Source organism: Zootoca vivipara, chromosome 8 (assembly GCF_965207765.1).
Source record: "Zootoca vivipara chromosome 8, rZooViv2.hap1.1, whole genome shotgun sequence".
NCBI classification, from domain to species: Eukaryota; Metazoa; Chordata; class Lepidosauria; order Squamata; family Lacertidae; genus Zootoca; species Zootoca vivipara.
The window spans coordinates 787,678-813,355 of NC_142591.1; the positions used below are offsets into that span (position 1 = coordinate 787,678).

Below are 25,678 nucleotides of genomic sequence, written 5' to 3' on the forward strand. Positions count from 1 at the left end.
TGTTTCTATGTTGTAAACCACTGTGGTACATTTTTACGATACAGCAGTATAGAAATATTTTTATAAATATAAAATAAAAAAGAGTAACGATTTTTGTTTTGAAAACCTACCATTTTGGAATGATTAGTGGAAACAGTATTTTTTAAACTGCTGGCTAATCTTATAAAGCTCTCATTTGTCATTTATTTATTACATTTTTATCTGACCTTTCCTCCAAGGAGCTCAATCAAAGTGGCATGCATAACTGGAGTGTCTTCATAACTGGAGTAGTTTTTAGGGATCCAAATACTACTTTCCTTAGATAAAGTATAAACAAAAAATAGGTATGCTTAATTTTTTCCCTGCACCATGATGGCATAGGATCTCCTCACTGGGAACCAGTTTCAGAGTGTATACTTCCTCTGAGCTGGATTTTACTTAGAACTGTTTCGAAAGCTTAAGCTGCAAAGTGCAATCCTCGGTGGGTCTGCTCCTAAATGTAGGACTTCCCTCATTGCTCTTGATGGCAGAGGTTGATTCAGGATGACGTCTGTACCACTTGCCCAAATCCTGTGCTCCTCTCCATCTTTTTATCAACTGGTCCCATCACCTCCTGGCGAATAGAAGGGGAAGAAATGGAGGCAGTGAGAGATTTTACTTTCTTGGGCTCCATGATCACTGCAGATGGTGACAGCAGTCACGAAATTAAAAGACGCCTGCCTCTTGGGAGAAAAGCAATGACAAACCTAGACAGCATCTTAAAAAGCAGAGACATCACCTTGCCAACAAAGTTCCGTATAGTTAAAGCTATGGTTTCCCCACTAGTGATGTATGGAAGTGAGAGCTGGACCTTAAAGAAGGCTGATCGCCAAAGAATTGATGCTTTTGAATTTTGGTGCTGAGTCGCATGGACTGCAAGAAGATCAAACCTATCCATTCTGAAGGAAATCAGCCCTGAGTGCTCACTGGAAGGACAGATCCTGAAGCTGGCCACCTCATGAGGAAAGAAGACTCCCTGGAAAAGAACCTGATTTTGGGAAAGATTGAGGGCACAAGGAGAAGGGGACGACAGAGGACGAGATGGTTGGACAGTGTTCTCGAAGCTACGAACATGAGTTTGACCAAACTGCGGGAGGCAGTGCAAGACAGGAGTGCCTGGCGTGCTCTGGTCCATGGGGTCACGAAGAGTCGGACATGACTAAACAACAACAACAAAACACACACACACACCCTATGCTATTCTCTCTAATTCAAATTAAAGCTTGGCAGTGGTCACTTGAGCTTGTAACAACAGCTGGCCCTACCATTAGGTTACATGGATCATTTGAATCATAGAATCATAGAGTTGGAAGAGACCACAAGGACCATCCCTTCCAACCCCCTGCCAAGCAGGAAACACCATCAAAGCATTGCTGACAGATGGCTGTCAAGCCTCCGCTTAAAGACCTCCAAAGGAGGAGACTCCACCACACTCCTTGGCAGCAAATTCCACTGCCGAACAGCTCTTACTGTCAGGAGGTTCTTCCTAATGTTTAGGTGGAATCTTCTTTCTTGTGGCTTGAAACCATTGCTCCGTGTCCGCTTCTCTGGAGCAGCAGAAAACAACCTTTCTCCCTCCTCTATATGACATCCTTTAATATATTTGAACATGGCTATCATATCACCCCTTAACCTTCTCTTCTCCAGGCTAAACATACCCAGCTCCCTAAGCCGTTCCTCATAAGGCATTGTTTCCAGGCCTTTGACCATTTTGGTTGCCCTCTTCTGGACACGTTCCAGCTTGTCAGTATCCTTCTTGAACTGTGGTGCCCAGAACTGGACACAGTACTCCAGGTGAGGTCTGACCAGAGCAGAATATAGTGGTGCTATTTTTGTATTATTGCAACTATTTGTTTTATTACTGTGGAATTTCCAAAAGAAAGCATTTGTAAAAAATAAAAATAAAAATAATAAGTTGCATTACTGAAATAAATGCACTTTTCGACTATATTCTAACTTTCCGAGTTTCACCTGTATATTGGAGTATTTTGTTCTTTTAAAAAAAGAATGAAAACTCATCCTACAGGAAGGGGGCGCTCTTGCATTAGTTTTCTTTTCTGACTAAAAATACTGTACAAAATACTCTGTTCTATTGGGCTGTTGCTTTGCAAAGTGTTTTGCCTTGATTTCAAAAACTGCTTTTTTGAGTGAAAACATAACCTCGAAATACAAAGATGTTCAAAAATGTACAGACACACATAGTCACCCGCACCTAAAGTAGCAGCAGGCTTTGAGTCCAATTGAGTTGAGTGAATGGGGCAAACATGCTCAGAGCATACCAGAAAAATACTGCCAGGAAGGGGCATGTGTGAAATGACACTTTGTTTCTTTGAAAGCCTGCTCCAGCTATGGGGGGCCGATAGAGGCAGGAGGTGGCAGACAGGGGCGAGGTCTGGACAGGTATATTTGTGAGGGTAAAGTGAGAGAGCAGGTGAACCATGTATACTACCTTGAGCTCCTTGGAGGAAAGGTGGGATATCTTCCTATATACATAAAAATGGCAGGCTGTTGTCATGCTGCAGTTCACAAGGTGACAACAAGGTGGCTGGTGGCACAGGGGAGCAGTTGAACAGTGAATACGTTTCACAAAGCAGTTGAGCAAAGCACTCTGTAAAGAGCTTCCTCCCTCCATTAAAAGTGGGCTTGGAGTGAACTGTGTGGGGAGGGTGGGGCAAGCTGTGTTGGGACAGGTGAGGTGGGTGAGAGCTTGCTTTCAAGTCCCTGGGAGATGAATGAAGCTCTTTCCTTTCAGAAGGCCCACTGTGAGGTGATACTAGGGAGGAACTGGACTCTCTGAGCCCTAATATGCTTGTCCTCAGGGCAAATGTAGTTTCTGTCATATGCGTGGAAGAAAAACTTAAACACGTAGCAGAGATTCTCAAAAAATAGACCAGAGGCAATTGTACTTCATGAAGCAGAGCTTTACTTGCTACTGAAGGCAAATAAGCATAATGGTTACAAATCCAGTACATTCAGGATTGGTACAATCCATAAAAATCCAGCTGCAGCACTTACAAAAACTTATAAACCTATAAGAAGACAAAACCTTAACACTAAGCATACTATGTACAGAATACCACACCAAAAGGAAGAGCGATAGAAAGTAAAACCCAGGCTATATTTATAGTCAGCCTGACCTTAATTGGAAGAGATAAGAGAACCAGGTCAAAGCAGCTTCCCAGAAGGTATAACCCAAACAATCATGAAGCTTATTTCATACAGAGAAGCTTCCAGTAGCTTCCAGAACCCCCTTGAATTAATCAGAATAGGAAAGAGCTCTAAACATCGGATCAATACTTTCTGCACTAAGAAATGCAGTGACAGTTTCCTCTCCCCACCCCCAACCTAGGAGGGAAATGGAGTACTCCCTGTCTCCAAAACAAGTTATAATGGGTGGAGTTTTGCTTCCAGGTTGTGTTCTTTCTCTGACACCTCACTGGGTCCTGATACTTCTATTTAAAATAGCCACCTTTGTGATTAAAGTTAATGTTCCAATAAAAGCCTGGTGCTGGTTTCGAAAGTGTTCCTAAAGATAACATTTCAGATTTTCAGGCAAGAAAACATTTCTTCTTCCTCGTAGGTCTCTGAGTCCCTTAACTACGTAAATGCCATTTGAGTGCTTAGGATCCTAATTATGTCAGCATGCAGGGATGATTATTCTCTTTTTATGAGACACCCTTGTGAATAAAACAGTGTGCCTCTGACAGGACATTTCTCTAACCAGAAGAGGCTCTGTTCTTTCTGAGGCTGATGGAAATGGAAATGTATTTCAACCACTAACCTTAATTGAAGATTTGGCTGGTTATTTCAATCTAATGTGAAATGCATCTCTGCTTTTCCCTGCTCCAGGACTTTTGAGTAGTACGTAGTACAGTAAGCACATCTGCAAACTCCCACTGCTCACTACGTGTGTATAAATGGACATACAATTGACCTTTTGTATCCTTCCCACACCCCAGGAAGACAACACTCACGTATGGGCCTGTTTGCATCCAAGCCTTTGCAGCTGAAAGGAGTAGCCAGCCAGGATTTATTATCTTCACAGCCTGAACATCCCATCATCTGAAGCAACTGAGTCTTGCTCTTGAACCCTCGAAGCAAGGGATGTCGGACCTGCTGGTTATCACGAGTGACTGACAACTTAAAAACAAACAAAGCACATTATTGTACAACACTTCCCTCCCACCCCCACCCCCACCATAGTTCTACTGGGTTCCCTTTTCTATTCGGGCCTGAGTTTGGTCCTTTTCTGTTTAAATGCACCAAGGGGCAAGTGGGAACAGGTGGGGCAAGTTCCTCCCCACTGAGGAGGCCCTGCATGCCAGGCCTAGCTTTCTGACCAGAGCAGCCTCACTTGCAGGTCAGATTTTGAGTGTGAGGCTGGGAAGCCATTGGCTGAATTGTGCATCAGCAGCACCAAAGAGACAGGGGTTCCCCACTTTCATCTCTGCCAGTCCTTTTGTATGTTCACACCCAAGTGCTATTATTTATTAAGTTTTGTCTCCTATGGATACTTTCCATTTTTAAAAAAGAGAAAAATCAAGAAAATAGTACCACAGAATTACATATAACGTGTAGTTTGGCTCCAAGAGAAAATGATTCACCACACTCACCAACAAGCTTTACAGCTGAGTAAGGATTTGAGGCCAGACCCAGATCAAACACTTACCACACTGGCTTCCCTGTTTAAGAAAAGAGAAAGAATTGGGGAGGGTATGATTTTCAAATTCCAGCTGTTGTGATGAGAAAGCATGCCCAACAGTAGGAGAATGTTATCTATAGACTTTATTATATGGATGAGATTTTTAAAATAAGGATTTCAGAGTGGAAGTATGATTATCAGGCACATACAGATTCCATAACTCATTTGCAGAAAACTTTGGGTTCCTGTCAGCTACATATCTGGGAGATGGCGTAACCCAAATAGTTAAAGATGGTCGCAGTAAGACGGTTGGGATGGTCCCCACTTGGAGAAGTCAGACTGCTGTTTAAGATATCCCCCCTATTTAAATTCATTTTGTTAACTTGGGCCCAGTTCTCCAATATCTTACGGTCATCTTGAATCCTGATTCTTTCTTCACCAGCACTGGCTTGCTGTCATCTGCAGATTTGATGAGCATCCCCTCAATTCCTTCATTCAAGTCATTTATAAAGACACTGAACATCAATGGACCCATGACAGAACCCTATGGCACCCCACTTGTCGCTTTTGCCCAAGGTGACAAGGAGCCTTCTTGAGCACTCTTTGGGTTCGGGAGTCAACCAGCTACAAATCTACCTAACAGTTATCTCATCCAGCCCACATTTTTCCACCTTCTCTGCAAGAATATCATGTGGGACTGTTAGACCTTTAAAATATGCCCTTCTAAGTTTCTTCCCTTCTAAGTATCTTAGTTAAGCCTGGCAGGGCAGTTTACTCTATGGTCTTAACCCCTCCATGGATTAATTAGAGTTAAGCATGTTGGTTATATGAGGTTGAAACAACTTTCTCATTTCATAGAAATCACTTACCGGTAGAAGGCTCCTGCATATTTCACCCCATAACTTTCTAGGAGGGCTGTAGACTTCAAAACAAAACCCTGGAAGCTCAGAGTTTGGGGCAGCTGGTTAGGGGTACCAGGGGACATCCCTGAGGAGGAGGTCAGTTCCCCAACACAGGAGCCAGATGTATGGAGGAACGTGACTCATAGAAGCAGAAGGCCCAGGGATCGCTCTGAGTGTTTAGAACTACACAATCAATTTGAAGACGAGGAACAGACTCCATTTGAAGATCTCTCCCTCATCACAGTTGATCAGGAATATGAAGACGAGCAGCAAAGTCAGTCCTCTGGGAATATGCAGGTGACCTTGGAAGGGACAGCACATGGAAGAATCCCAACCAAGCCTATGAAGAGGCGTGTAGTGGTGATAGGGGATTCCCTACTGAGGGGTACAGAAGCAGTGATCTGTGGGCCTGACAAGATGTCTCAAGAGGTGTGCTGTCTCCCCGGGGCCAAGATCAAAGATGTAACAGAATGGCTGCAATGAATCATAAAACCCACTGACAAATACCCCTTCCTTTTGGTCCATGTGGGAACCAATGGCACTGCAAGCCATAGGCTCCAGAAGATCAAAAGTGATTATGAGGCTCTGGGCAGGAAGTTGAAGCAATTAAATGCACAAATTGTCACCTCATCTGTCCTCCCAGTTGAACAACGTGGCACAGGAAGAGGGGAAAATAGGGGAAGTGAACAACTGGCTTCGCAAATGGTGCAAACAGGAACGGTTTGGATTCTTAGATCACGGTCTGCAGTTTCTTGAAGATGGACTTCTGGTAAGTGATGGGCTGCACCTCACAAAGGTTGGGAGGAATGTTTTTGCCATGAATCTCAAAAACCTTATCAGGAGGGCTTTAAACTGACTTATATGGGGGAGGGAGACAGTGGTCCTGAAGGTAGGAGTCTATCAAGTGCTGAAGATGATCTTTTTTTAAAATAAACATTTTTATTAGATTTTCAAATTTTAACATCTAATTCATTCTCAGATTATACAAATTTCAATTAAACAATTAATCCAAATCTTCTGCCAAATTATACAAATTTAAAATTGACTTCCCATGCTTCAGACTCAGAAAGTTCCCTCCTCCTCTTGTCACTGCTTTCTAATCAATAATGTCCAGATCTTGTCCAATAATCTATTAAGGTCCTTTCATCTTCTTTCAAGCCCCTGAGTTTTCTCAGGCAAGCGAGTTTGACCAAAATATAAGTTTCTGTGTGAATTTATGCCTATGATTCCTCTATAAATTAACACTGTCTCTTCACACGCTGGTATCTTGCCAAGTCCGTCCAAGAATCCAAAAATCCTTCTCTCAGCCGGCAACAGCCATCTTTGAGCAGTCGCCATAAATCAGATCTTTACACTCCTGTGGTATTTCGCTCGAGATAGCCTTTCCAGGGGGAGAATTGGCAAATCAAAACTATAAACACACATCCAATGTCTTAGTTATGGCTCCCCCCCCCCTGACTAATCTCGAGCCGGCATAGTCTCCTCCATGTCGGACTCTGAATGAAAGCTGCATCATAACTCAAAAGTGTTTCCAGCCGCTAATGAGACAGTTCTCTGATGACCATAATTTGAGGAGTCTTTAACCACATTTCAGGCGATTCCAAGGATAATACTCTGATTATTCATATTTTCAATTCACACAGTATATATACTAAAAAAAAAACACACCATATTAATTCAATAAATTTCAACTTTCTCATCTTGTTTGCTTTGTAGATATTATTTTTCAGTTCTTCAGGCGGGAGGTTGTTAAGTGTAAATATAATGAAGCAAAGCTATAAAGTTCTCGCTCCCTCATTCAGCCCTGTCAAATACATACATTTCTTATTGGTTACATTCCTCTGTTATCTTTTGTTCTCTCAGCGGCAGAGTTTAGAAGAATAAATCTTCTTTCCTTGTCTGAAGCATGCCCATGACTTAATCCAATCTTTCTCTTCTCATGGAGCCTGTATTCGCTCGTAGAAATGGCATCTGGGGGATCCGAATTCCCACGGGGACTTTTAACCCATAGCCCCCCAGCTTCTTCCTTCTTCCAAGGCCGAAGCTGGTAATGGGGCCGCTGTAGATGAGACTGCACCCCCATACCCGGGGGGGGGGCGTTGGGAGGCTGCATACTCCCCTCGGCAGCCTCGTACATCAGCCCGTGGGATCAGAGAGATGGAATATGTCAGCCATTTTCTACTGCTATCCAAGTGCTGAAGATGATCATCCAAATGTCAAGCACCAAATGGAGCAAACAGCATGCAGACCTAGTGGTGGGAGAAAAAAACCTTAAATAAGAGACATGGGGGAATGATCAATGGTCTTCAATGTCTGTATACTAATGCACAGAGCATGGGAAATAAACAAGATGAACTTGAGCTCTTGGTACAGCAAACTAAATGCGACATAATAGGCATCACTGAAACCTGGTGGGATGAGACTCATGATTGGAATGTAGTAATAGAGGGATACAATCTATTTCAGAGAAATAGACCAAATAGGAAAGGAGGAGGAGTGGCGTTATATGTCAGGGAGGTATACAGTACCTGTGAAGAGATCCAGGATTTAAAACTTCAAAGCCAAATTGAGAGTATCTGGGTCAAAATTAAGGGAGAGAAAAATAACAGTGATCTCATTGTGGGTGTTTACTATAGATCCCCAAGCCAAACTGAGGACACAGATAATGCCTTCCTGGAACAGATGACCAAGCATTCAAAAGGAAGAGAGATAGGAGTAATGGGGGATTTCAACTATCCTGATATTTGTTGGATGTCAAACTCAGCCAAGAGCATAAGGTCGAACAGATTCCTCACTGGCCTTGCAGACAATTTCATTGTCCAGAAAGTGGGAGAAGCAACAAGAGGATCAGCCGTTTTAGATCTGGTCCTAACCAATAGTGATGACCTGGTTAGTGGGGTAGAAGTGGCAGGATCATTAGGTGGGAGTGATCATGCTCTTCTGGAATTTATTGTTCAGCGGAAAGGAGCAACCAAGCATACGAAGACTCAAATCCTAGGCTTTAAGAAAGCTGACTTCAGAAAACTTAGGGAAATGCTGGGTGAGATCCCATGGACAGGAATACTAAAAGGGAAGGGAGTTCATGATGGTTGGGAGTTTGTTAAAAGGGATAATTAAAAGCACAACTTCAGGCAATACCAATGAGACGGAAACATGGAAGGTGCCTAAAGAAGCCAAGGTGGCTATCTAAAGAACTTTTAACTTTAAAAGGGATATGTATAAAAGGGATATGTATATAAAATGGAAAAAGGGGGAACCACCAGAGAGGAATTCAAACAATAGCCAGCACGTGTAGAGACAAAGTCAGAAAAGTTAAAGCACAGAATGAACTCAGGCTTGCAGAGAGGTTAAAAGCAACAAAAAGGGCCTTTATGGGTATGTCCATAGCAAAAGGAAGACTGCCATCCAAAAGGTGCCACACAAAGTGTTAGCAACTGTGCAGAGATAGGAGCAGTGAATTACTGTAGCTCACAGTGTGCAGAGGCATAATGGCTAGAGGAATACAAGCCCCCAAGTGCACTTCATAAGCTGCTCTAGAGGAGTTTCTCTTTCAAATGCTGCTGTCCAATATTTCAACTGTTAACTGGAACAAGGCCTGGTTTCCTTGTCTGTCCAGTAAAATTGGGCACTCATCATAGCTGCCAAGTCTCCCATTTTTCGTCAGAAACCCCCATATTTAAACCTGTTTCCCACTGTTATCCCGAATAAAGAAAAATCCCGTAAATCCCCCGGATTTCCTACCTGCCAGGGAGGCTCCTTCTGCGCATGTCTGGACATGCGCAGAACCGATTTTGGGTGCCGCTCTGCCCATGTCTGGGCACCGGAAATCAGGCAGAGTGGCACCGCAAGTCGCTTCTACACATGTCCAGCCGCTGCTGATCCCGGATTTCTCTTACTGTGAGTTGGAGGGTATGGTACTCACTGAGTCTGATTTTATTGGGTATCCAGGGTATCCATTTTTCTTCACTAATCTGAAGCCTCAAAAGCTCCTGTGAAATGATGGGATATCCTGATGTAGCCTTGTTCACATCTCCAGGAACATCGGTGCAGTCGAGTTGCATACATGGAATGCAGAGAGGCAGCAGCTCTCATGAGTGGTGTTTCTACATGGTAACTGTTCAGCCCTGAGCCCAGAAGTGAGTCGCTCCAGAATCCTGTTGATGGAGCCTGCCATAATTGTGACCTAGCTTTCTGAAGACTTGAGGATCCAGCTCAGCTTGCAGACTCCTCTTGGGAGAGCAGCACTAGCAGCAACTGCCTGGTAGGAAGCTGTGTGAATGCTTGTGCCTTTAGAAGGCCAGGCTTTTGAGCTTAGTTACTCCTGTGATATTTCAGTGCTTCACATTCTGCTTCACAACAGGAAATTCCAGGAAATAAGCTATCCAAGTGTAGGACTCTAATTTACCAGAAGTAATGACTATGAATGTTGTCAAAATGTTCAGTTGAATATATTCTGGGAAGTCCGTTCTCTAGTCCTTTCTAGTCTATGCAAGCTGCAAAAATGATCATTTCTTAAATCCTGGGCACCATTTAATTTTTTTGTGAAGGCTCACACAACAACAACAACAACAACAACAACAACAACAACTGATTTGGGTTACACTGTGTAAAAACTCATCAAAAAGTTCTTTGTGTTTTGCTTCTCTTCTGAGTCAAGGTTTGGCTAATCAGATACGGAATCCGATTAACTCTTCACATTTCTGCTGAAGCAGAAAATGTTTCAAAATTAACCCTGTGATGTACTGCATAATGCGTTCTGATTGTCCATGCTTGCTTCTCTTGATTTTGGAGGGAGCCATGGCTGTTAAAATGGCATAAAAATGCTTTTAATCCACAGGTGGGTTTTGAAAAGCAATTTGGAAGAAAAGAGAGGTTAGCTCAGTGATTTTCAATTTCGTGTCCCTAGATGATGTGGGACTACAACACCCATCATCCCTGGTCAGCTTGGCCAACCGTCATGGATGATGGTAGTTGTAGTCCCACAACATCTGGGGACCCAAGGTTGAAGCACATTGGGTGAGCTACCTGTTAGCTAGAGTTTTACTTCTTGTTTTTCCTATAAATAGAAGTAGCCTCTCATTTGATGCAACATCAGTCACTATCATAGCGAAACTTCTGGATGAAATCTAAGGTGAATTTGTAACTGCACATAAGTTGTTTAACAAGGCAGAATCCAGATGGGTCTCTTAGCACTGCTGCTTCAGTGGGAAGAGTTCACTAATGGAGGAGGAAGAGAAATTATTTTTGCCAATCCTCCTTGCATGCCCCAGTGCCCCCATCTTAAAATCTGTTCTAGAAGGTTAGAGTATAGAATCATAGAGTTGGAAGAGACCACAAGGGCCATCCAGTCCAACCCCCTGCCAAGCAGGAAACACCATCAAAGCATTCCTGACAGATGGCTGTCAAGCCTCCGCTTAAAGACCTCCAAAGAAGGAGACTCCACCACACTCCTTGGTAGCAAATTCCACTACCGAATAGCTCTTACTGTCAGGAAGTTCTTCCTAATGTTTAGGTGGAATCTTCTATATTCTGACCAGAGCAGAATATAGTGGTACTATAAGCCATTGCCTAAGCCGTTCCTCATAAGGCATCGTTTCCAGACCTTTGACCATTTTGGTTCCCCTCCTCTGGACACGTTCCAGCTTGTCAGTAACCTTCATGAACTGTGGTGCCCAGAACTGGACACAGTACTCCAGGTGAGGTCTGACCAGAGCGGAATACAGTGGTACTATTACTTCCCTTGATCTAGATGCTATACTCCTATTGATGCAGCCCAGAATTGCATTGGCTTTTTTAGCTGCTGCATCACACTGCTGACTCATGTCAAGTTTGTGGTCTACCAGGACTCCTAGATCCTTTTCACATGTACTGCTCTCAAGCCAGGTGTCTCCCATCCTGTATTTGTGCCTTTCATTTTTTTTGCCCAAGTGTAGTACTTTACATTTCTCCCTGTTAAAATTCATCTTGTTTGCTTTGGCCCAGTTGTCTAATCTATTAAGGTCATTTTGAAGTGTGATCCTGTCCTCTGGGGTATTAGCCACCCCTCCCAATTTGGTGTCATCTGCAAACTTGCTCAGGATGCCCTCAAGCCCATCATCCAAGTCATTGATAAAGATGTTGAATAAGACTGGGCCCAAGACAGAACCCTGTGGCACCCCACTAGTCACTTCTCTCCAGGATGAAGAGGAGCCATTGATGAGCACCCTTTGGGTTCGGTCAGTCAGCCAGTTACAAATCCACTGAATGGTAGCATTGTCTAGCCCACATTTTACCAGCTTCTTTACAAGAATATCATGGGGCACCTTGTCAAAGGCCTTGCTGAAATCAAGATATGCTACATCCACAGTGTTCCCTTCATCTACTAGGCTTGTAATTTTGTCAAAAAATGAGATCAGATTAGTCTGACATGACTTATTTTTCAGAAACCCATGCTGACTTTTAGTGACCACAGCGTTCCTTTCTAGGTGCTCACAGACCGTTGGCTTAATGATCTGCTCTAGAATCTTTCCTGGTATTGATGTCAGGCTGACTGGGCGGTAATTGTTTGGGTCCTCTCTTTCCCCCCTTTTGAAAATAGGGACAACATTTGCCCTCCTCCAGTCTGCTGAAACTTCGCCTTATTGATATATATCCTTATTGATATATATCCCTATTGATTTCATTCTGCTGCAGCATACTTCGATAAGTGAAATCCTCAGAGTAATAAGTGTAGTATTTTGTAAGCCAATTTAAGTGGAGAAAATTCAAACAAATTGTGTTCCAGTAGCAAAACTTTCACAGGCACCAGCAAATACAGTCCCCATTTCCTGGGGTCCACTCCTGGTCCACCTCTAAGGACACCTCTTTGCTGTCATCCTTCTCTGCTTCCATATGATGCAACCATAAGCACCGCCTCTGTTATCCTGCCAGAGACACAGCAGTTGTTCTCCATTTATTTCATGAAGACGAGCGGAGGATTTCTTGTTTTTATCTTGACAAGGCTAGCGATTGCTTTGCCAGATAGCTGTCATTTAAACCAATCAGGCCTACATATCATTGTGGTGTTGTAAAATGGGAAATATTTCACAGTGTATCTGTTCTGGATGTCTACTCTTTTAGAAGGATACAGGTAGAACTCTTTACCCAGAGATAGCTTTGAAGCTATGGGAATATATTAACTTGGTAAGTTTCCAGACAATATGTTGTTGTTGTTGTTGTTGTTTTGGTGTGTGTGTGTGTGTGTGTGTGTGTGTGTGTGAAAAACTTCATTATAAAAACCAATCCTTCCAACTTTGTAAGGGATAAATGGGTGTTCTATATTGGCTGGTTGGTTTATATTTTCATTCCTACCCTATTTATTGCGTTCCAACAAGAGCCCCTCGCATGTTTGTTAAAATATTTATATTCCACCTTTCTGTTTTGTTTCCAAGATGCCCAAGGCACATAACACTGACAAAATATAAAACATATAATACTAAATTATATATAACAGAAACAAGAACAGCAGGAGAAATCATCTGTTTGCACAAGCAGAATATTAATAAGCCACTGGGTAATAACAGCTCAAAAATGCACAGGACAGTGGCCTCTGGGAGCGGAAATGTTTTTACTTGGAATGGGAACATTGTGATAGTGGCCAGGTGCATTTCCCAGGAATCAAAGTTCCATAAATGTGATTGCTGCCACAGAGAATGCCCAGCCACCCACACCTCTGATGGTAGTGGGATATAGAGCAGCACCTCCCGCCCTGAAGATCTGAGCATATAGGCAAGAGCATATAAAAACACATGTCCTTTACTGGGGAGCATGTGTTGGGGATATGGGAGTAACCCTTAGGCTTCCTGTGGCCCACAATGCATATACCCTGTTTCTCCTATTTTAAGACATACCCATAAAATAAGCCATAGCAGGATTTTTAAGCATTCAAGGAATATAAGCCATACCCTGAAAATAAGACATAGTGATAGGCGCAGCAGCAATGCCGGCCGTGGCAGGAGGAGGAAAAAATAAGACATCCCCTGAAAATAAGCCATAGTGTTGTTGTTTTTAGGAAAAATAAATATAAGACGGTGTCTTATTTTGGGGGAAATACGGTAGAGCTGGCAGCTATACACATTCACACATGCAATCAATCGATCCCTTTTTGCAGCAGATGGACCATGTGGTTGGGGGTCATACTCATGTTCCAGTCCACCTGAAATGTTCTGCATGCATGTCATGGACTGGCTCGGCATAAAGGAGTGAGTGGTGGGAGGAAGCGGGTGGAGCCACCAAGGGAAGAAGGTTCAGAGCCTGGGAAGTGGTGATGGGACAACGATGAGTGGTCAGAGGGAGAAGACTGGGAAGAGGAGGTGATGGAAGCTGAAGGGATAACAGGGCTCAGAGAGACAAACCTAGACAGCATCTTAAAAAGCTTGCTGACAAAGGTCTGTATAGTTGAAGCTATGGTTTTCCCAGTGGTGATGTATGGAAGTGAGAGCTGGACCATGAAGAAGGCTGATCGCCGAAGAATTGATGCTTTTGAATTATGGTGCTGGAGGAGACTCTTGAGAGTCCCATGGACTGCAAGACGATCAAACCTATCCATTCTGAAGGAAATCAGCCCTGAGTGCTCCCTGGAAGGACAGATCCTGAAGCTGAGGCTCCAATACTTGGGCCACCTCATGAGAAGAGAAGACTCCGTGGAAAAGACCCTGATGTTGGGAAAGATTGAGGGCACTAGGAGAAGGGGACGACAGAGGACGAGATGGCTGGACAGTGTTCTTGAAGCTACGAACATGAGTTTGACCAAACTGTGGGAGGCAGTGGAAGACAGGAGTGCCTGGGGTGCTCTGGTCCATGGGGTAACGAAGAGTCGGACACGACTAAACAACAACAATAATCCTTGGCTGAGCCAGAGTGGGGAGCTTAATGGCGGCTGAGTCTGGCTGAGTCTGTAATCAGCTGAACTGGAGATCTGCTACATCCTAAAATGCTAATCCCAGCAAATCTGTCCAGAGGCAACCAGCTTTATTAGGCTTTTCTGTGGCAGCTCCACACCTCCAGAATGACCCCCCTCCAAGGAGTGTCTTGCCTGCTGAGCTCATTCACTTCAATGTGATTTGCCATTGATGGGCTGCACCTTGTGAGGTTTTCTGAGGAGACATTTTGAATCCCTTTTGACATAACGGTTGTTTAAATCCCCCCAGAGAATTTATGATGAGCCTCATTTTCAGAGCATCACTGTTTTTCAGTGTTGATGCCATAGGAAAAGAATCTGAGTTTGCCCCAGAGTGCACTTTTATTAATTTACTGTGTCCAATAAATCATATCACTTGAGTAATTACTTTATAGGCTTCTGAATCACTGTGAATAAGGTTCCCCCCCCAGCTCCCCCCTGCATAGCTGTCATTCAGTGGTGGAGCTTCATGCTCTGGGAGGGGGGTTGGAGGGCAGGCAGGGGTGGGGCTGGCACGCGATCTGGGGGGCATGGCGCCCAGTGCAGGCGGAGGGGGCAGCCGCAATGGCACCCCACCGGGATCACCCTGCCGGGGGCGGTGCACTCCCCCCGCCCTCCTCTTCCTCCGCCAGTGCTGTCATTGTCACCATCAAGGAAAGTGAAAAGGTCTGGAGCTGGTAGAATGCAGGCTGTCACAGAACAACGCTTACCCATTGCGTTGTCAAGGTCTAAATCAACTGATTTATGAGCTTTGACTATCGTCCCCAGAAATTGTGTGAGTTTTCAATAATAAAAACCTTAAGAGGAAATGAAAAGACTTCTTACAGGAATATTTCAGTTTACCTGAGATGAATGCCATCTCTTTTGCTGCTGCCGTTCTTTATTTTTCTTTATTGTTAAAAACTGAATTCATTTAATTGAACAGTCTACCTGCAGCACAGCGAAGGCAATGTTAGAGGCAACTGGGCCTTGAGCTCCTCCTCAAGAGGACTGGGAGGGTCTGTTTGGGCCTAGTTAGGATGGTGTAGAATCAGGAGTGTTCTTCTGGCTACTTCTGGAGCTCCCTATTACCTGCTCTCTGGCTAGTAGATGTGCTAGGGGCCAAGGGAGAATCAGATGCTTTGCTCAGCAACAAGTTGCCCGTCCTCAAAGAAGACAGCCAATCTGGGAGCAAGAACAGCACTAGAGCTGGAGCCTGGGGGGGGGGCATAGCATCATCATCACCCCGAGCATCTTCCTTCATCTACTGCCGGTGTCTCCTTGGAAAGAGATGAATAGCTCAGTTGATTAGAGCTTGGTGCTGATAATGCCAAGGTTGCAGGTTTGATCCTTGTATGGGACAACTGCATATTCCTGCATTGGAGAGGGTTGGACTAGATGATCCTCAGGGTCCCTTCCAACTCTACAATTCTATGATTCTGTGATTCTATGAAGAATCCAACTGTGAACCATCTAACTTGGTGAGATGAATCTGACCCCAATTAAGTTCAGCACTAGCAGTGAGGGGTCCTCCACAAACATACCCAAATTAATTTTGATATAGCCTTTTTTCAGATTCTTAATTTTTTTTTTCATATTATACCAATCACCAACAACCCAGACACAGGCTAATAAGAACCATTAATTTAGTTATTTCCACTTTCCTTCCCACAATTTTAGATATTTCTATACCTACCGGTATCTGTTTCCAAAAATTATTAACTAAGGCAGTGTTTCTCAACCTTTTTTGGGCCATGGCACACTTGTTCCGTGAAAAAAATCACGAGGCACACCACCATTAAAAAGGTTAAAAAAATTAACTCTGTGCCGCCCTATATTATAATTATGACTGTAAGAAACACTTGCCAAATATTGCTTTCCGGCGGGTTAGTGTTGTGTATTGGCGGCCGCCAGGCTCGTTTGCACTGAGCTTTGGGAAAGAGGAGGAGAAATATTGCTTTCCGGCGGGTCAGCGCTGTGTATTGGCGGCCGCCAGGCACGTGACAATGCAAATCGCCCTTCTCGTCGCCGCACGTCGCGGCACACCAGCCAGCGTCTCGCGGCACACTAGTGTGCAGCGGAACAGCGGTTGAGAAACGCTGAACTAAGGGACAATCCCACCACATGTGACTGTAAATTCCCATCACTCCACATTTCCTCCAGCAATTTCTACTTCCTAACTTTGTAATATGATACAACCTTACTGGAGTATAATGCCATTTTTGTACCAACTTCAACCCCTGCTCCTGGATTATCCTGGACATCGTGTCAAAAGGGGGGTTGCCGAAAAATCCTTTCCCAATCTTCATCTAAAATCTGTTCTTGGGTATCTAACTTCCAATATTCTTTCAAGCTTTTCTTTGGTGATTTCCCCTCATTTAGTAAGACCGTACACAATTCTGAAACTATTTTAACCTTGTCTATCCTATATCCTTTCACTAATTCTTTGAAGGGGGTCATAATTCTTTTACCACAATTTTTTACTTCTTCCTCCTTCAACAAGGAAGAAATGTGTGTTGTTGGTGTTTTTTTTTTGTAACCAATTAATCTAATTCCAAATCTCACCTTCCTCTTCCCTCATATCTTCTGCTTTCCAACTTTTATCCATATCCTGAATTGAGATCTCCTTAATTTATCCCCTACTTGTTTTGGGGCAAATTTATCATAATACCACATTTTTGTTAAGGGAGAGAGATCAGGAAGAAGCTTTCCCCCCACTTCTCTCATAACCAAAGGGGTCCCGTAAAGATATAGCCTCTTTATTAGTTTATGTGCTAACCATGGTTTGGTTGGCAGATCAGATTTAATTGTCATGTTGCATTCAGGGGTGAACGAAGGCGTCGTGACACCCAGGGCGGGGCACCGCTAAGTAGGGCACATGTGTGGTGTCGCTATGTACGACTCATGTGTCGTATGTAGTGACGCCGCACATGTGCAGTACATAGCAGTTTGGCAGCAGCGCTGCTCCAGCACCATACGGACGGTGCCGGGATCCTGTGCTCATGGCTGTAGCCACGAACGGAGGATCCCCCACATGTGTCGGCATCAGCGTGATGGCTTCTTGTGGCGCTGCGGTGAGGCGAGCCCTCGCAGGGTGCCTTCTTGTCACCCTCCCCAGACATGGCACCTGGGACGCCCCACACCCCCATTGCGACCCCACTGGTTGCATTATTTGAATGTTTCATTGGGCTATCTGTATTAATGAGCTCCTGCTTATATTTTATTGCAGCCTGTAAGAATAAAAGGCGATTTCCAAGCTCCTTGGTTTCTTGCATGAATATAGATTTCCAACCATTTTGGTGCTCATGGAAATGTAAGGGCAGTTGGAGCTTCACCTCTTTCTAAAGGATTAATAGACCTGCTAACACATTCTGCAGTTTCTTTCAATCATTTTATTATTTGCTCTCAACCTGTTCTTCTTGACCTTGCTCAGAAAGTGAGAGAATTCTCCAAAGAGCCCCAAAGAAAAGCTGGCTGCTCACCAGAATGCAGGATAGAGGACTCCTGAAGATGAAAACTTCAGGGGAGAAAATTGCCAAGAAACCAGGTTGCTGAGTTTAGGATCTGAATGCAAAATTAATTCTTCAATCATTGTAGAAAACTTTCTGCATTTCTAACATCTTGTACAAATGAGGTTGCAACCCAGACCACTGTGTAGCACTGGAGCCTTGGTAAGCAAGTTTAAGATGCTACATAGATTACAAATGACAGCACAGTCATTATTTCATGTATGCCCCCAAGTTTCACAGTTATGTCTTCCTGCCTTCCTTCATAATTTTTACAACAAAACTCAGCTTTGCTAGGCACACATTCTGAGGCCCAGGTGACACACAGGGCAAAAGGTCTCTTCTGCAATCACACATCACATTATTGAAGTTCTCATTTGTACAATTTTTTATTATATGGGGGGGAACAGGTACAATGCCCCATCTTACAGAAATGAAAATAATACAGAAGATGTGAACACAATGACCTGACAAGGCCTTATGAATGGACCATGAAAACCTATAAGGCATCTATGATGAAGAAACAGCAAACATTCCAAATAAAAGGGTATCAAATACACTTGATTTCTTACCAACCCGCAGGTCACAGACTCATCCTAGTCACAGACCAGGTTACGACATCTGAAGATCTGAAGAATCTGAACATCTGAAGATCTGAAGAAGTGTGAATGCACACAAAAGCTCATACCAAAATAAAAACTTAGTTGGTCTTTAAGGTGCTACTGAAGGAATCAGGTTACAACAATAGAAGATACAATTACTAAATAAATAAATAAATAAATAAAACCATTGCAATTATAGAAGACATAAAATTGTCCCAAATGGAACAGAACAAAAGAAATTGAACCACAAAACAAAATGCCTCAAATGTCAAAGGTGAAGGTAAAAAGGTGTGTCTTCATCATGCAGTGAACCCAACAACAAGCCATGGCTTTTGTTTTTTGTTTTTTGCTGACAAACCAAACCTAACAAATAATAGGTAAGGCACTATGGTGTGTGCAGATGTAACATAAGCCATGTTTTATTAACTATGGTTCATTTAAACCATGGTTTAACATGAATTGCGGACCAAGTCAACATGGGCAGGCATAGGCTGTGATCTGACTATCTCTAACGCCTACTGAAGCCAGGAACTTGTTTTCAGCTTGGTTATTATGCAACTGAACACAGAAATAAGACTTCCTTTAAAAATATATCCCTGTGTGGGATAACAAAAATAATACATTCTTCAGAAAATTGCTAGTCATTCATATTTAGAGAAGGGGTACAATACAAACTAATGATACAATTGCTCATGCCTCAGGGCTTATGCAAAGAAAAGACATTTTAATGAATTGCCTTTACTTGAGTGCTCTCTAATGTTTTAGAGAGGCCTGGTTGTTAGAAAAGGCAGCATACCCAGGAGAGAGATGCAAGGCCTGGACCTTGTTCCTTTTATCCTGACCAGGCATAGGCAGACTCAGCCCTCAACTCCCATCACCCCTGACCACTGGTCCTGTTAGCTGGGGATCATGAGAGTTGTAGTCCCAAAACATCTGGAGGGCCGAGTTTGCCTATGCCTGATCCTGATTGACACACCTGCTGGGTGTGAAAAGGTTGCATCTCTAGCAGCCAGTGGTGCCTTTTATCTACTGTAGTTTGAGGCTTACCTATCCCCTTCACAGTTTAACTGGGAAGCTCTTAGCAGATTGGTGTGAATAGGAATGTTGTTCCTCATACAAACTGCCACACTAGCAAGAGGTGGGGCATGTTTTCACGTAGCTGGAGAGGGAAGACTTAAACCTCCCAGTGGGAAGACTCAGAGCAGGGAAATCCAGGTTCAAATCCCCAGACAGCTGTGAAGCTTCCTGCATGGCTGTAGCCAGGCTTTCTCTCTTTCTCTCCCCAGCCCCTCTCTCCAGGGCTCTAGGGAAATATTTTTCTCATTGGATCCTCTCCTTCCATGCCATTTTCCATCACCACCACCACCATTTTAAGCAGAGTGGCATTTTAGAATGCACACGAAAGCTCATACCAATGACAACCTTAGTTGGTCTCGAAGGTGCTACTGGAAGGTATATCAGAGACATTATTGGTTCCATTGCCAGACTATGTTTCATAATAAGAAAATATTTTGGATTTTAACAGCTCATGTATGCCTATCTGGCACAGGGTGAAAGGAACAGTGATGTTATCTTTCAGTACAAGTATGATTCTTCCACTCTTAACACATCAATAACCAACTGAGGGAAAATCATGACTTTCTTGCTTATACCATATGAGATGCTGAAGAAATACAACCTGTGCTGTTAATAATGATTGTGCAAGCCGTACAGCACATAGGCGACAATTATTCACACAATTAATATTCTTGTTCAAAAACAATTTTTCACCATTTATCAAGTTTGTGAGAGGCTGGGTAATTTGTCTACAATCCAGCCCATGCCTGAGCCCATTGATTCCAATAAACTCTGCTAGGCTGAGTCGTATGCCAAATAATGTGGCCATTCAGTTAGTTCTATGTTCTTAAATTTTGCTCTTTCATCATATCATACACTACTTATTAGTTTTGATGTATTCATGACCTTTGGGCTCCATCACTCAGTTAACTCTCAAAATGAAAGCAACCTCCAGAAGTGTCTTTTTGGAAGCCCTGCTGCTGTTGGATATTGGTCTGAATTTAAATCTGCTAATTATAGACAATATCCCCCTGCTCTCAGGAAACACTTTCAAAAAGAAATTAGATGCAAATAAAAGAAATAAATGCAATAAAATGTTTTGGAAATAAGGATAATTAAACTTTGTGGTTTGCTATGCTTCTAATTACCTCTCATTTAACATTGCAACTTCCTTGGTATATCCAAAAGATTAATCACTCTTGGGACTGCACAGGAGAATTTTCAAATGCATAGCAGATTGACAGATGTAGACAATCTTTCCCTCTCTTTCTCTCCCTGCTCCTTCTGTATCTGCCATTCCTCTCAAAAGAATATTGTGGCACCTCTGATGTGGTTCACCTAAACTAAACTTATGTTCCAGTTGTGGGCCACTAGTATCTACTGTAATCTAAATTATTTGTGTGTGTGCGTGCGCACGTACACACACACACACACTATATCATAAGAACAATAAAAGTGGCTTACAACAAGAATATCTGTACAGTAATACCTCGGGTTACGAACGCGATCCGTTCCGGATCGCAGTTCGTAACCCGAATAGTTCATAAACCGAACGCTGCGCAAAGCGCCATTTTGCGCATGCGCAGACCGCGCACGCCGCTTCTGCACGCGCGCGGCAAAAACACTTCCGGGTTTGCGCAGTTCGTAACCCGAACTGTTCGCAAATCGAGGTGTTCGTAACCCGAGGTACGACTGTATATACAGTAACAACCGTGTAGAAATTTACAATCAGAGTTCATCAACTATTAGCAAAAGATGTTTTCTTAATTGCCTGCATAAGCTTGGCAGCATAGAAAAGTTTTCAGCTGGTGTTAAAAGGTTAAAACAGAAAGTGACTGCTGAATCTCTGTTAGCAGAGCTTTCCACAATATGAGTAGTATAGCACCAAATACTTGGCTTCTAGTCAGGGGCGTAACCAGGATCAAAACTAGGGCCAGCGGGCCCGAGGACATTGTGGCGGCGGCGGCGGCAGCGGCCACCTTGTGCTTCTGGGGCTGGCAGCGTTGGCGGCTACCCTGCTTGGCTGGAGAGGACGGGAGGGTCGGGCAGGCGAGAGGGGGTGGCAGGGCGGGCGAGGCAAGGCACGGCCTCAGCCACGACGGCTCCGAGGCGTTGCTGCATATCAGCATAATATTTCAACCATGCCGTGGGTTCAAGCCCCACCTTAGGAAAAAAATTCCTGCATTGCAGGGGGTTGGACTAGATGACCCTTGTGGTACCTTCCAACTACAATTCTATGATTCTATTGATATATTACCATAGCATATGCATCATTCTGCTTTCTTGAATTGTCCTACTCCTAGGCATAGCAGCCAGCTCCTAGAGGCCTAGGTGCCTCCCCCCCCCCAATTACTGGCAAACACTGTATTTGAAAGAGTCATCCCCCCCATGTTGATGGGCTTTCTATGTGGGGCTTATCTGCCCCCCCCCCCAGTATTTTATTAAGGATGGAAGAGGGAGGGAAGGAAGGAAGAAATAGAGAGAGGGATAACACATATTTGTGTGTGCCTCTGGGTGACGCTGTGATGCTGGAACTCTGCAGCAAGAGGAAGATACCGGTACGCCTGTACAGGAGCCTTGTAAGCAGCTTTCTCTCTGCTTGATTTACAGCAGGCACGTCCAACAGGTAGATTGTGATCTACCAGTAGATCACTGGATGTCTGTGGTAGATCACTGGTAGGTCACTGGCACCCCTAAAAAAGCTCACCCAAAATGTTCCTCCTCCCTAAAAAATGTTGAACTATGACCTGAAGCCCTAAACAAAAATGGGCCTCCCTCCCTCCTAAAAGAAGCTCAACAAGTTTGACTTAAACCCCCCAAAACAGGGCTTCCCTTCCTTAAAAAAACTCAACAGCTTTGACCTGAACCCCCCACAAGGGGGTAGATTACGCCCAGTTTTAAACTCTGTGAGTAGATCAGAGTCTCTTGGGAGGTGGCCACCCCTGATTTACAGTATACAGATGCAGGAGGAGGGGCAGACTGGAACACCACTGCTTTTTATAAACATCACTGTGTCTGTCAAAGCTACAGCCCCCCCTCTTATTCACTTCCTTTTAGCCTTGCAATTTAGCCTTGCAATTTGACCTTAGTCAAATTGAATCCTCTGCACCCTCATTAAATCCACAATAGAACTCTTAATGTGATTCCTGAATGCTCATTAACAGCTCCCACTGAAGAACAATAGGGTGAAGTGGTCAGTTATCGAATATTGCCTGGGGATATCTGCTCCATTGTCTTAACTGCTTAACTACTGGTAGCCACTTTGCTTTATTTATTTGATGTGTTTTTGTTACAGCTGTTTCCACACACACCCCCAGCAAGCGGAGACTTAGCTGCTCTTGCTAAAGCAAAGCCCTTTCCACTTCAGTTCTGGGACACACAAGTGGAGGCAATGACTGGTAGTGTTTGGTATAGCAAGTTATTAGAGAAGACAGACCTGTGTACAGGCCACAGGGAATGCAAAATGCAGTTGCCAGATTTATTGGAGCACATAACCCCAAACTTATTCTATTTGCATTGGTTCTGTGTATGCTCCCTGTTTCCATTTATATGCTGGTTGATTACCTTTGAAGTCCTAAATGGCTTAGAATCATAGAATTGTAAAGTTGGAAGGAACCCTGAGGATCATCTAGTCCAACCTCCTGCAATGCAGGAGATCTTGTATAGAATGTCCTGGGAGATTGAAGTGTTCTCAAAGCAGCTGTTGTATTACAGACAAATTCCAGAAACAGACTGGAAAGAGAAGCTGCTAAATTGCAACTCATTAGCAAGCTTAAAACCATGGAGCCACCTGGAATGAACAAAGACATAGGATTCTTATCTCATTATACATGATCAAGCTTTCCTTAGCACCTCAGCCCTTGCTCCCCCCCCCGCAAGACCAATTGCAGTCATTAACAGTTGTTAACAGTCATCAACAGGTTTACTACTCCTATCAGCCCATCACCCATTCCCATCACCCCCACCCCACCCTCTGAATATACATAAGGGTCTGGTGGATTCTGTTTCAGTGTATCTGAAGACGTGTGCATGCACATGAAAGCTCATACCAAAATAAAAACTTAGTTGGTCTTTAAGGTGCTACTGAAGGAATTTTTTTATTATGAATATATATATATATACAATTAGGGACGCGGGTGGCTCTGTGGTCTAAACCACAGAGCCTAGGGCTTGCCAATCGGAAGGTTGGCAGTTTGAATCCCTGCGATGGGGTGACCTCCTGTTGTTTGGTCCCTGCTCCTGCCCACCTAGCAGTTCAAAAGCACATCATGTGCAGGAAGGTAAACAGCGTTTCCGTGCGCTGCTCTGGTTCACCAGAAGTGGCTTAGTCATGCTGGCCACATGACCCGGAAGCTGTCTGCGGACAAATGCCGGTTCCCTCGGCCTATAGAGCGAGATGAGCGCACAACCCCAGAGTCGTCCGCGACTGGACTTAATGGTCAGGGGTACCTTTACTTTTACCTTTACCTTTATAACTATTCAGTATTGTCTTCACTCTGTTTATTTTGTAAGCAATTTTGAGGGGTTTCTTTCGGCCTTTAAAAGGTAAAGGGACCCCTGACCATTAGGTCCAGTCGTGACCGACTCTGGGGTTGCACGCTCATCTCGCATTATTGGCCAAGGGAGCCGGCATATAGCTTCCAGGTCATGTGGCCAGCATGACAAAGCCGCTTCTGGCAAACCAGAGCAGCACATGGAAACGCCGTTTACCTTCCCGCTGTAGCGGTTCCTATTTATCTACTTGCATTTTGACGTGCTTTCGAACTGCTAGGTTGGCAGGAGCTGGGACCAAGCAACGGGAGCTCACCCCGTCACAGGGATTCGAACCGCCGACCTTCTGATCAGCAAGCCCTAGGCTCAGTGGTTTAACCACAGCGCCACCTGGGTCCCTTTAATCTGGCCTTACAATCAAGTAATTAACTAATAAATGTATTTGTGGGATGGAATACTGGGGCAGACAAGTCACAACAGTTCCTAGAGTGTCCACTAAGAGGAACTCACCTGGAGGAACACCTGACCAAGGCTCAGTTTCCTGTTCCTCCAGACATGCAGATGAGATGGATTAGCTGGCAGATAAAAGCCCCTAGCCAGCAGCCATTCTCTCTCTTACATCTCCAGAGAATCTACAGTTAGGCTAGTTCTCTCTCTCAGCCTGCTGCCAAGAGAGAGACCAAATGGAGCCTTACTTTACTAAGTAGTCTCCACATGTACATAAATGTAACTTTTATAAGCAAGCCTGCCTTTCTGAGATTATACTGTTAACTCAGGATGTCATGTGAGTAAACTCTATCTTATTTTAAGAATATTGAGTCATGCATTTCTATTTTAAGACTATTGTGTCATGCATTGCGAAAGGTAATGCCCGGGTGATGGAAGGCCAGAACCTTCTTGGCCACTGCGCTCTGGACGCGCCTCCTGGCCCTCTCGGTAGCAGCTGGGCAATGACTTCTTCTCCATTCATGTCGCTAAAGCAGTTGTGACCAGAAAATTTTGAGTCCAGGAAGAGCTGCCTTCAACTCCTCCAAGTCCTCCTGCATGGGGGTCCACAGGCTTAAGCTGGGAGCTTCCGGCGTGTCGTTCTCACCCAGCTGCACCACCATCGCCACAGGCGTGCCTTCTGCAGACACCTTCGCCTGCACCGTTGGAAGATGCTCCTCCCAATGCATACAGAAGGAATGAGCTACAAACTTGCTGGCCGACAGGCGCCTTGCACATTACTGCAGCGAATTGATGCCTCTTTAACAGGGACCCATCCTCATGAACCAGGAAGCAGGGCCGTCTTAAGCATACCTGGTGCCCTGGCGCGCCGGATCCCTCCTGCGTCCTGCGCCATCCACCCTGGCCGTAGGGCCAGCCCTGGGCCAGGGGGCGCTGCCCACCCCCTGTTGCGATGCCCCTGCACACGGCGAAGGCGGCACCAGGCCCGCGCGCCTCCGGAGAGCGGCCTGAAGCCGCTGAACAGATGAGAGGCGCGCCTAGGGCGGCATCCGGCGTGCCTGGGGCAGCTTCCGCCGTGCCTCTCAGTGGGCGCAGCGGGTGCAGTGGTGCCCCTGGTG

At 44.4% G+C, this 25,678-nt stretch overlaps 1 long non-coding RNA gene across 1 annotated transcript; it reads right to left on the reverse strand.

Annotated features, from left to right (window-relative positions):
- Positions 1-6,481: 6,481 nt before the first annotated feature.
- LOC148684712 (uncharacterized) lies at positions 6,482-9,818 on the reverse strand. The gene is made up of 2 exons (XR_015951252.1): positions 9,485-9,818; positions 6,482-7,811 (listed from the first exon to the last, which is right to left on the reverse strand). It is a non-coding gene; the product is annotated as an uncharacterized LOC148684712 (long non-coding RNA).
- Between the last annotated feature and the right edge of the window lie 15,860 nt (positions 9,819-25,678).